Below are 12,958 nucleotides of genomic sequence, written 5' to 3' on the forward strand. Positions count from 1 at the left end.
CAAATGTTTCTTATAGAATATCTTATGCATCTCTCCAAATTGAATATCACGTATAAGAGAACGTATGATAAAGAGTCATTTCAATGTTGTTTTTCCTGAGAAATCGTACGTTCTTTATTTCAACTCAAACCATTTATTGAAACGATTTATGTAATAATTTCTTTTGAAAGGCATCTTAATTATTTTATTATGAACATCATTTACAATATTTCAGTAAATGTATCGTAAATAAGAGCAGCTTTCTGTTTTAATTTTATTTTTAATATTGAAATAGTCGGTATCATTTTTATACTGCAATACTATTCAAGCATAGGGCTAAATTGAACAGTTACTTAGAACAAGAATACAGGCGTATACTACTCAGTTTTCATCATAACTACCGCACATTTTGCTCAGAAAAATCATGGTCGTAAAATTGAATTCACTTACATAGTATTATAGTTTTTTTTTGTATTTTTACAGTATCATTGTAGTATTTATTTCCCTTTATTTAATTCGGATTTCACTCTTTGATGAAATATAGATATCATTATTATTTATCTTAACGTAAGAAAATCATTTAAATGTATTTTTAATCGATCACGAAACAGATTACCGTTTATCTAATGTTACTTGGTAAAAAAACCACATCAATATTTGTACATTATCAATAGTATGTATTCGTTCCCCATATCAGTTACCGGGTTGAAAATGATAAGAAAGCAAATGAAATCTGATACATATATGAAAAACAAATATCAACACTATTGTTCAAGTGTTTTATATTTCAAAACTTAATTTTTAAAATTTGAAATTGCTGTTTACATTAACCTGCATATAAGTGTCAGATCAACATAAATTATTATAAAGTCGAAGAAGTATCCACTTCTTGAAGGCGTCACGGTACGCTGATTTGGGCACAGAAATAAGGTACTGATGAATGGCAGATCCAAGTGTCTGTCGGGACTGGTATTTCCGTTCAGCAAGGAAGGATTTAAATTTCGGAAACAAAAAGTAATTACATGGGGCAAGGTCTGGAGGAAACGGGGGTGAGGCAAAACAGTTACTTTTTCTTTTTTCAAAAACGCCGGAACTATTGCGGAGGTATGAGCGGGGGCATTGTCATGTAGAAGACTGATATGCTTAAAACCAGTGACTTGGCGTCGTTTCTTATAATACTTTTTCAGTTTCTTAAGTACTACGTCTTTGTAGTACTTCCCAGTGATATTTTTGCCCTTTTTCACCGGTACTTTTATTGCGACTCCTTTACTAGAGAAGAAAAATACAAAACCTTCTTTTCACTCAAAGACCGTTTGGTAATTATTGAGCGTTTGTTGTATTCAGTGGCCCAGATTTTGTTGCTAACTTTACTGACGAGCTCAAAATAATGTACCCAAATTTCATCACCTGTGACGACAGTGGCAAACTGTTTTTTGTCATATTTTGGAAACATTTGAAGCAGCTTTTTGGCCACTTTAACCCGTTGCTTTTTTTGCTCATCGGTCAACAGATGTGACACCCATCTAGCAGAAATCCTTCTCACTTTCAAATGCTTCTTCAAAATAAAGTGAACCAATGATAGTGATATGCTACCTTTCGTGCAATATCACGAACTGTAAATCTGGCATCTCCTTCAATGATATCCTTCAAAATAAAGTGAACCAATGATAGTGACATGCTACCTTTCGTGCAATATCACGAACTGTAAATCTGGCATCTCCTTCAATGATATCCTTTATTTTGGAAACGATTTCGTTACGAGATGCAGATTTGGCCTACCTGATTTTGGTGCATTTTTGATGCACTCTACACCAGACTCAAATTCCTTTTTCCATCACCTGACTGTGTCATAAGACTCTATAAATACATTTAGCTTTTCATTCTACTAGTAATCAAGTATAGAAATGATTCGTGTCATATATAATATGTTATATTCATGAAACTTGGCAATAATCTAGCTTAGCCCAACGTTTACAAAGTAGTCAATATTACAAGTGGTCGGCCGATCAATTAATTACATGAATGAATTCTGAAATATTAATCAATACACTAAACTCTGCAATACTGTCCATTACCTCCTCAAAGATACATGGCTAAAAGAATAAAGTAGATAATAAAGATATAATTGTATATTTCAATACATCTAAAGAACCATACATTAAATATGTTTTAACTATGCTAATTTTAAAACTAGTATAACAAATTATAATGGAAAAGGAAACATGGAATTGTTTGTATAATTTTACCTGCAGTTTGTTTTGGTATATTTATCTTTTCTTTCCCACATTCATTATAATAACCTGCCCTGTTAAAATTACCTGAGTTACGTAATGGAACATTCTTTTGTAGTTTCTACTAAAAGATTCAACAAATATATATATTTCTTTATTTCCTCCAGTTTTGAAGAGTACATATATATACAATACATTTCTTACAAAAAAGTACATAAATCATTACATGTACATAAATGTATGACTGACAAACATATAAATACATGCATAATTATATAAATGTAACAAATATTGAATAAACACACAATTTATAAATAATATAAATAAGGTAAATAATTATTTAACATAGAAACAATATATACATATGAGGAAGCAAACGAAAATTTTGAAATATTGTTTTCAGCAATATATCCTCTTGCTGAAGATCCTTATCGAAACGAAACAAAAGTATCTTTGGAGGATATACAATATAGAGGTACCTGTAACAATGGTTAAAACATGTAACGAAATTAAACAAATACATATATATTTCACATTCACAGCCAGTTCATCGAATATACACATTTGATGAAAGCTTTGAAACTAGACACTCTAGTCTCGTCGCTTAGATAAAAAGATGTAAAACCACGAAACATTTCAATGATCTGCAGGTCAGGGGAAAGTGCAATTAGGTTTTGAAAAGTTTCTATGCCCATAATTTTTGATAATGTAACCCATAACTTTGCCCTCTTTGGCTCATTTGAGGGGCAAAACAATAGAATATGTTTACATATATCATTTGTCATTAGGTTACAACTTTTGCATCTCATATCATATTTCCTAGAAAAATATCGGCACATTAGAATAAACGTTGATGTACACTCTGCCTGTAGGTTTCTGTAACTGCGACTGAAGTGCCAAAGAATACAAGGTTCAAAAACAGGTTGAACAAGGAGGAATTGTTTCAAACTTTTATCGCACAGTACACGGTTTTTCCAATCAAACTCTATAGAGCTATTGATTGTCGATTTGACCATTCTTTTCCAGGTACTAAGATTTGGGAATACCCCTGTATTATAAAAGGTTATAAGGAAGCTTGTAAGGTTGTATTTACCTAGGATCATGTAAATATCTGGTAAGAATCCCTTTGTTTTCCTTGGGAAGAGCATAAATGACGATAACTTATGTACAAAAACTTCTTTTATTCGAAATTTAGTGTCTAACTGGCAGAGCTGGCCAAATAATAACAGTTTTCGTTTATCTATCAAATTGGCCATTGGTTGTATACTGATACAGCTCAGGGCTATATCCGTCCTTGTATTTATTGGTATTGACTGAATGCGTTTTATACATTGGTTATGTAGTTTAATAAGGGGCTGTAACTGTGTCTCAGTAACTCCCGACCATAGCTCGCTTCCATACAGAGCCTTAGGTAGCACAACTGACTCATAGATAGATTTTTTTGCATGTAAGAGGATGGAGGCCATTTCTGTAAATACCACAATCCACGATACTTAAAAAAGTTTTCCGAAGTTTATCGCAGCTTATAGAGATATTCACATCTATATCTAGAGTGTTGTTACATTGGACGCCTAAATGAAGGTAGCTATCCGTTTCGTTTATGGTTTTGTCTCCTAAAATCCAGGTGCGAGGTCTTGATTTAACATCGTTGAACACTATTGTATTACATTTTTGGGCATTATATAGATATCTTTCATTTATGGAGTTCCTATAACATATGTCCATCAGAGTATCTAGACCGCGATTTGTATTTGAAATAATAACCATGTCATCGGCGGAAGTTGGGCATCCACATTTTAAAGTACCTAATTTGAAGCAATGTTGACTACTGTCCACTTCTTCCATTAAGCTATTTATGAATATGAGATAGAGAAATGGACTGAGACATTGGCCTTGACGGGTTCCTTGAAAAATGGGGAACCAGTCTGACGTGTAACCTTGTGATTTCACGCAGCTATAGCAGTTTTTCGAAAAATGACAAAATCACTTTAAATAGTGAAATATCAATACCCATTTTAAACAATTTAACCAGAAGTAATGATACCCAAGTGCGGTCGAATGCCTGTTTAGCATCAAGAAAACAAGCATATACTGGGGAATGGTTTTCAAGACCATAGTATACACATTCTCTTAGCATAAAAGATGTCATTATACTATTTACATGTTTTTGAAAGCCACCTTGTGATGCATTTAAATTGACATTCCCATCCTTTTCAAGAACTTCTAATATAATCTTTTCAAAAAGTTTTAATATCACCGAGCATAAAGAGATTGCTCGGTAGTTATTTGGATCTGATTTCTTCTTACTCCCGCCCTTGAAAAGGGTGAAAATTATACCTTTTTTCATTTCTAACGGAGTATGTGAAAACCTAAGCATGCTATTGAACAATTTTGCGATTACGTCAATAAGAAGTGGTCCGCCATGCATGATATTTTCATAATGAATTGAATCATTGCCACAAGCTTTGCGTTTTTTGCATGTTTGCAAAGCTTTCCTTATCATTTCTGAAGTAATGTTGAAAGTAGTGTCATTTGAGCTTTCACAAAGCTTTTTTATTTCGATAAGCACATTTCAGTTTTTGACAAATAGCTTTTAATAAAGCTTGAGTTTACGTCAGGTGAGTATAGCTCACTAAAATAAGTTCTGCATTCAGTCTTTATCTTTTGCTGATTTCTGTTTATCTAACCGTTAAAGCACATTTCAAATCCTGGGTTTAAGGGTTTTTTGTTTCGCTGGTGATTAATAAGACGTCAAAACTCGTTGTTATGGCACTCTGTGGCCGTATCGATTTCCGCTTCCTGTTCCTGCAAAAATGACGTTGCAGCGTCACGATGTGTGCATCTAAACTTAGTTTTGAGCGATTTGTATTCTTTAAAAGATATTGATTTTTCCGTTCTAGGTTTTCCCGCGCTTATCCAGTTATTTCGCTTTAATTTCATATCTTTGTGTAATGATGATAGCGTAGTATTCCAGTATGGTTTTATGTATGACTTAAATTCAACCTTTGGTATAAACAAATCTGTTGCAAGATTCACAATTGTAACAATACCAGCGTAAAGATCATCTATATCATTTTTATTATTTATAGGAAAATCTTGTGCATAACGCAGAACGTCGCAATTTTTTAAAAAATCTATATACTGGTTAACCTGGTCTTGTTTAACATTATGCCAGTTTATGATTTTACGGTCGCATGTTTGAGCATCCGAGAAGTTTGGCCTACCATCGTACTCAATGTTAAGTGTGCAAATGATTGGACGGTGTGTCGATACGTTAAGCGCGTTGTCGTCAACAATTTGACAGTCTTTGACATATTGTACGTATGAATCTGGTAAGACTACATAATCTATCAAAGTTTCTCTGTTACTGTTATATGGAATGTTGCTGTACTTTGCTCCGCGGCAAGATTTTAAAGTATTTATGGTTTGAAGGTTATATTTCCTAAGTAAAGCGAGCAAAAGTGCACTTCTAGGGTTTTGTGGAATTGTGCTTGTTTTTCGATCTGACTTGAGTTCTGTGTTATAATCCCCCATTACTATTAATGTGCCTTTGTCTATATACATGCAAATTATATTTTCTAGTTCTTCGAGACAATTTCTGTATACATGCATGGGGTGATTTCCGCATGGCATATAAATCTGAAGGAGGAAAATGTATGTTTCCGGTTTTATCATAATTTGGATGCCAATAAAGTATTTTGAAACAATATCTAACGGTGTAATATATGAATTCCATTTCTTATGCCATAACATTGCCAGACCTCCTTTCCCCACCCTTCTTAAAGATGGCATATCAAGGTCAGGGTCCGAAACAGAGAAACTTATATAGTTGTTATTGATACTGTCTAAAAAATGGTGGTCTTTTCTGTATAACCAGTGTTCTGATATACCAAAAATATCTATATTCTCTTTTATTAGTAAGTGACACAAATAACTTGCGCCTGAGATGATTCCAGTTGAATTCCAGGTCGCAATTTTCAAATTATCTTTAAAGTTGTCAAGACACATGTTAGTCTACAACATGCTCTAACACGGAGTATTGTATTGTTGTATTGATTATAATTGTATTTGTTTCCCTCCCAGTAGGCGTCATCATTGCAGTTTTGGTTTGTTCTAGCGTTGCTTTTTGACCCATTACCAAAGGTATTAATCTCTTTATCGTTATAACGGGACTTATTATATGCATTTAGAGACATCCATGGTCTGCAAGTAATGTCCCGTGGCCAGAAGTACGGATCATTAATTAGGAGATTAGCCTTACCGTTATCTTCAACTTTAATTCTTACTACAACTGTTTTATACTTTCGGTTTCTAAAGATACATACTTTTGTAACATGTGGCCCCTTTCCCTGAACATATTTTTTAAGTTTTTGTTTGGTAATTGATTGTTTGAATCCAACAATATAAAACCTTTTTCTGCACCTTCTCGCATGTTATGAAAAATCCTCCTCCTCCTCCTCCTCCTCCTCCTCCTCCTTGTATTCAACGTTAACGTGGAGGTGAAGGGTTGGGCATTGGCTGTGTAAGGGGTAGTTCGGGTCTGGGATTAGTATGTTGCTGCTTCAGGCTCGGCATTGATACCGGTTTACAGCTACCATGTTTGGTATCCTTTTCGAATTGATCAGGGTTAAATGGGCAAGACTTGTTTTTAAAGGCGTTGCCCGTGCCTTTACATACATCTGCATACGAGACCTGTCGCTTTGTCTGGCTATCAGATCTTGTGGTTACGATAGTTGGTATTGTTTGGAATTGTTTCTGAGGTTCCACTTTATTAGCAGAAGGAGGGGTATAATGATGTGTATACTTCATCAAAGAGTGAAAGAGTAAAAGGAAATAAATACTACAATGCTATTGTAATAAAACAGAATCTATAATAGTATGCAATTTTAAACGACAACGAATATTTCTGAGCAAAATGTTCAGTACTTAAACACGATAAAAATAAATAAATGGTGAAAACTGAATAGTATACGCCTGTATTCTCGTTCAATTTAGCCTTACTATATATGCTTGAATAGTATTGCAGTATTGATATGATACAGAATATTTCAATATTGAAATTCAAATTAAAACAGAAAGCTGCTCTAATCAACGATATATTTACTGAAATATTGTATATGATGTCCATGAAAAAGTAATTAGGATGCCTTTCAAAAGAAATTATTGCAACAAATCGTCTCATTAAATGATTTGAGGTGAAATAAAGAACGTATGATTTCTCAGGAAAAAAAATAACATTGAAATGACTCTTTCTCATAAGTACTCTTATACATGATATTCAATTTGGAGAGATGCATAAGATATATTCTGTCTAGTTTCTATAAGAAGGATTTGAATATTCGTATGTGATATTAATGGTCGGTAAGAACTGATGGGTTTTCTATGCTGATCGTCAAATTAATGTATGTTTTTATTATCTAGATATGTCGATAGAAGGGATACACGAAAATTAGTAAGATACAAAAAGACATGTAGATGAAATACTTAAGAATACGATCTGAAATTAAGCAACATTTCCAATTACAAATTATCATTCATTGTAGTATTGAAAAAAAACAAAAGACCACATTCATAAAAGTAAGCATTATTTCAAAATATGACTTTATATTGACTTTTATAATTATAATTATGCTTAAAAATAGCGTAAATTGGGGGTGCAAGTCATTACCAATGATAACATTATCACTGTATCATTTCGTCGATGCGTTGTTTTTGTTTGCTCTAAGAGGAACGGATGATGCACTATCGACATAATTAACAAATGGAAAAATGAAATATTTTATTTTTTCACCGTCATGATATGAATTATTGAATATCTTTTGACATTTTAAGAAAGGGTTAAGAGGCTTTTGTTTTTCTTTCATTGCGGTTGATGGATCTTCATGTCAAAAGAAAGTCATTAACTTTGAAATTTCAACGCAAGAGTTATTGGGAATTATTTCTTCATTTTTTGGTGTCATTTTGTTGAATTTCTGTGGCTTATAATTGCAATCTTGAGATTTCCAGGCTTATTTCACTCAATGTCGTAAAGCCTAAAGTAAAAAAAGAACTATATCAGTGATGTTTCCAATATAAGCTCTTTTGAAACAATGTGACCAATTAAATTTTCCAAATTTTTTTAACCATATACTTACATGTATCAATAAAAAAACATTGAATAAAACCGAAATTATTTAACACTTTCTTTATTTTCGAGCAAATTTCTTTTGAAACATAAAGATTATCAGTACCGCACACTTGACTGATTAACAACAGTTTTAGGTAAAATAGGGAAATAAATTATTAAACCCAAAGAAATTGGCTTTAACGAAAAGCAAAAGTAACTATTTTGACCATGTCAAACTCTATAAATAACATTTAGTTCAAGTATAGAAATGATTTGTGTCATATAATATATTATATTCACGAAACCTGGCAATATTCTACCAGCAAAATTGGCCAAACGTTTACAAAGGAGTCTATATTACAAGTGGCCGGCCGATCAATTGATTACAAGAATGAATTCTGAAATATTAATAAATACGCCTACACTAAACTCTGCAATATTGTCCATAACCTCCTCAAAGATACATGGTTAAAAGAATAAAGTAGATAAAGATATATCTGTATATTTCAATACTTCTAAAGAACCATTCATTAAATATGTTTTAACTATGCTAATTTTAAAACTAGTATAACAAATTATAATGAAAAAGAAAACATGGAATTGTTATAACACTGTATGTTTGTATAATTTTACCTGCAGTTTGTTTTGGTCTATTTATCTTTTCTTTCCCACATTCATTATAATAACCTGCCCTGTTAAAATTACCTGAGTTACGTAATGGAACATTCTTTAGTATTTTCTACTAAAAGATTCAACAAATAGATAAATACAGAATCCCCAAAGAAAGCCCAACACGGCAAAATTGAAAATGTTGCAGGCTCGGTTTGATTGAGCCTGTTCATGGACGGTACTGGAAAGTGCAAGTTACCGTCCACGCCCCCTAGCACCGGCTTAAGCAGAATTCAACATTTAAACATGAAATAGTAAAATTTCGAATTTAGAAACATCCGCAGATGTGTTCATACGGCGGTTATCATGGAACCTTCAATGTGGCACTTCCGTGCCATTCCATGAAAAGCGGCGTATGGTCCCCAAGTAATAAAAAGCGTGTGCCCTAAACGAGAAAACAATGGGCGGAACTAAATAAAATGGAATTTTGAAAGGGGATCAGAGGTTATGAAGCCTGCGTATCACAGATAAGACGTCAAAAGACAAATTTAAAAAGCAAGCAACATATCCTAAGGGTGATTCAACATTATTCAAGTAGGAATATTGGAACTACCCAACTAGAAAATGCCGAAATGTTGAAACTAATAATACCACAAGCACAACAATAATGTCGTGCTGAACGATCTTTAAGGATCGAAAATATAACATTATTGATTAAATGTACGGGGAGACTTTTTACAGCCGCCACACGGCACAAATAACACGGATGTGATCATAAAATAGATAAATACAGAATCAACAATCGTTTAATTTTTATATCTTATGGCTTTTGCAGTCCAATGCTCAATTTCTTCTCCCATTATCTCCTATGTTCAAAGTTACTTTAAATGAAACTCTACATATTAAGTATTGAAACTCAAAGGGAACAAAACTAGGACTACTTAGAACTTATCTTTTGGACATTTAATATATTCACAGAAACATTATTATAAGTACTGTCTAGTTACTTTTGGGGTTATAATGCTTCGTATTTTAAAATGTAATGGAATCATAAAATAACTCTAGATAAACTGAATGGTAGTGAGATAGGAATTTCTGGTGTCAGCTTGTGTAAATATTGCGTATTCAATTTGAAACTCGAGTGTAAGTTTGTGTAAATGTTACGTATTTATAGGTAACTCAGGTGAAAGGTTGTGTATATGCTGCATATTGAATGGTTATTTCGTGAAAGTGTATGAATTATTTATTGAAAATACTCTAGATCAAAGCTATAAAACAATTTAACATATTGCTTTATTTTTTTGAACAAATGATTTAATTTACTGTCACTGATGCACTTCCAAACTTGCTTGCATGATTTCAGTCGGCCATATTCCCTAGCCATGTAAGATAACTCCCTGTTTCCCTGTCTAAAATTCCAACAAATTATTCCCCTTTCAAATGAACTCAAAGAAGGGACATTTTAAAAAGACTTTGTATTTATTTATTCGATTTTTTGTTCAGAAACGGACAATTTTTTCTTTACCTTTGTTTAATTTGCTTTCTATCTATATATGGTTCCTATGGTAAACATATGAGTTTTGATGGTAAACAAATGAATTTTCTGAACCGAAAGTAATCTAACACACAGCGTTGCTGTCATCACATGCAAACAATACATTAAATCGGTAAGAATATTGAAATATTTGTTTGACTATCAGTTTTAAATGCAAAATATTAATATGGAAAACAGCTATGTGTAGTTTAAGTGTATTGTTTTAATGTGTTTGTCTGATATTTTAGTTGTAAAAGCCTTGTACACTTAGTGTCGCTTCATAGCAACCGAGTTTAAAACGTGAGCGGTAACTGAACGAGATATGGCAAAGCGCATGCTCGCGCACTGACTTCCGCTCTATCGAAATACTGCATATACGTATAGCGAAAGTTCGTAAGTGTGATGACCGTATTATTAATTGTTACCCATAAGAAACCCCCTTCCCACTACGGAAAAAACAAAAACAACACAAAGAAGGAAAAGCTGTGTATTAATTTGCTTTTTCTGGTATTACTTATTTATGAAGTATGTAATGAACAAAATTAGACCAAGTCTAAAATTTTCATATCACATTAATGTTTTCATTTATTTCTAGGGATCTCTCTTTTTCCTGGGTCTAATGGGAAAAAAATGCCACAAAACAACAATTATTCATCAAAAGAATGAGTGAGGCCATGTTTTACATGGTAAAAACTCGAGTTTGGGTAATTCCATTTATGTGTCCCCTTCTGCTTGGTGGTGTCAAAGGGGTCAGCAAATCCAAAAATTGTTTGGACTTTTGAGAGATGGCCTCATGTCGACCTTGCTAGGTAACGTGGAACCAACGCTGAAAAATCTTTGACTCTATCTCAATCCATTGAGATGTTGCAGCACTTTCAAATCAGTTTTGATAGAAAGATCAGCGCAAAATAGTTAATTTTGGCATTTTTGAGATCTTCCCTCGTTGCCATTGTAACGAGTATGCCGTTACAAAGGCTATAGTCCGCTCAACATTTACCCAAGTTTGAACAGTATTGAATTCTGGAAACAAAGTGATCCATCGGAAGCATTAATCACAACAAAATAACATAAGAATTGCAGACTCGGTTTGATTGAGTCTGTACATGAGGGATAATGAATAAGTGCAACATCCCTCACGCCCCCTAGCACCGGCTTGAGCGGAACTCAATTCTCAACACTTTATAGTGTTGGCATCAATGATCCCGAAGGACCAGAAAATATAACAACACTGAAGTGAAGTACGGGGCAACTTTTTACGGCTGCCACACGGCACTTGACACCTGCTGCTGTGAAGTACAAAATTCTGGAAACAAAGTGATCCCTCGGAAGCATTAATCACAAAAAAATAACATAAGAATTGAAGACTCGGTTTGATTGAGTCTGTATATGAGGGATAATGAATAAGTGCAACATCCCTCACGCCCCATTTTTATAGTTTAATAGCAATTTGAGCGAGGAGGCTTTTCAATGAAAACATCCATTTTCACAAAATGCTTATGGGTTAATATGTATGTATTCAGGATTTATTGGTACATTAATAATCAACACTTTACAAGATATATGACAGATGACAAGTTCGTTAAATATCTGAGTGAATATATCAAACTCGACTCATTGTAAGACATAAACCTAAAGACAATTGTTTATAAATGAAAATTGTTTGTAAGTTTAAAAAGATCAAAGATCAAGTTCCTCTTCAAATTTCAAGCGGTAACCGTATGACTTAACGTTTCATAAATTTATTCAAACTATTCACAATTTGTTATCAAAAATACAAAGTTTTAACCTGGATTACATTTAAATCAGAAAAAATTATTAATTATGGCTGGAAAAACATAAAATTAATGTTGCTAAATGAGAGAAACAATTTTAAGTATTTAACTTAAAATAACTTTTGAAGTATGGCTTCCAGTCTATGTATTCGCTTAGTTTTTAGAATGTTGACCAGGGTTGGAACTGTTACACGAAATGAATTCTTCTTAGAATTTGTCAGGTGTTGTTCTTATAATTGGTACGACGTAGCTGAAAAAACGTCAAGGTTTTTACCCCGACAAAATTCTGCCGAAAAAAGGGAAAAAGGTGGGAATAATTTGACTTAAAAATTATCATGTAAGCTGTTGATTTCGATATTTGGATCATTCCAAAGTACCATATAAATAAACTAGTATGTAGAGACCTCCAGAGGATAACATTTAATGGATAATAAACATAAACATGCATTCTCGTACAAAGTTACCTTACAATTTTGTTTTCACAATGCTTATAGCCAAGTTGCATATAAATGATACATTATATTTAAAATTCAAAGATGACTTTTGTAAAACAAAATTCAAACTGCTCTAAATTAGGTGTATTGATATGAATTGGTTCAATGGATATTTATCAAAATTAATTCTAACACAAAGGGTTGCAACACAACATTTCATTAAATAATCTTAATTAAAAGAATATACGATTTATTCAGATAAGCTGAAATCCAATTAAATAAAAATTGCTTGC

Source organism: Ruditapes philippinarum, unplaced genomic scaffold (assembly GCF_026571515.1).
Source record: "Ruditapes philippinarum isolate M1 unplaced genomic scaffold, ASM2657151v2 ctg432_1_1_1_1, whole genome shotgun sequence".
Taxonomy (NCBI): Eukaryota; Metazoa; Mollusca; class Bivalvia; order Venerida; family Veneridae; genus Ruditapes; species Ruditapes philippinarum.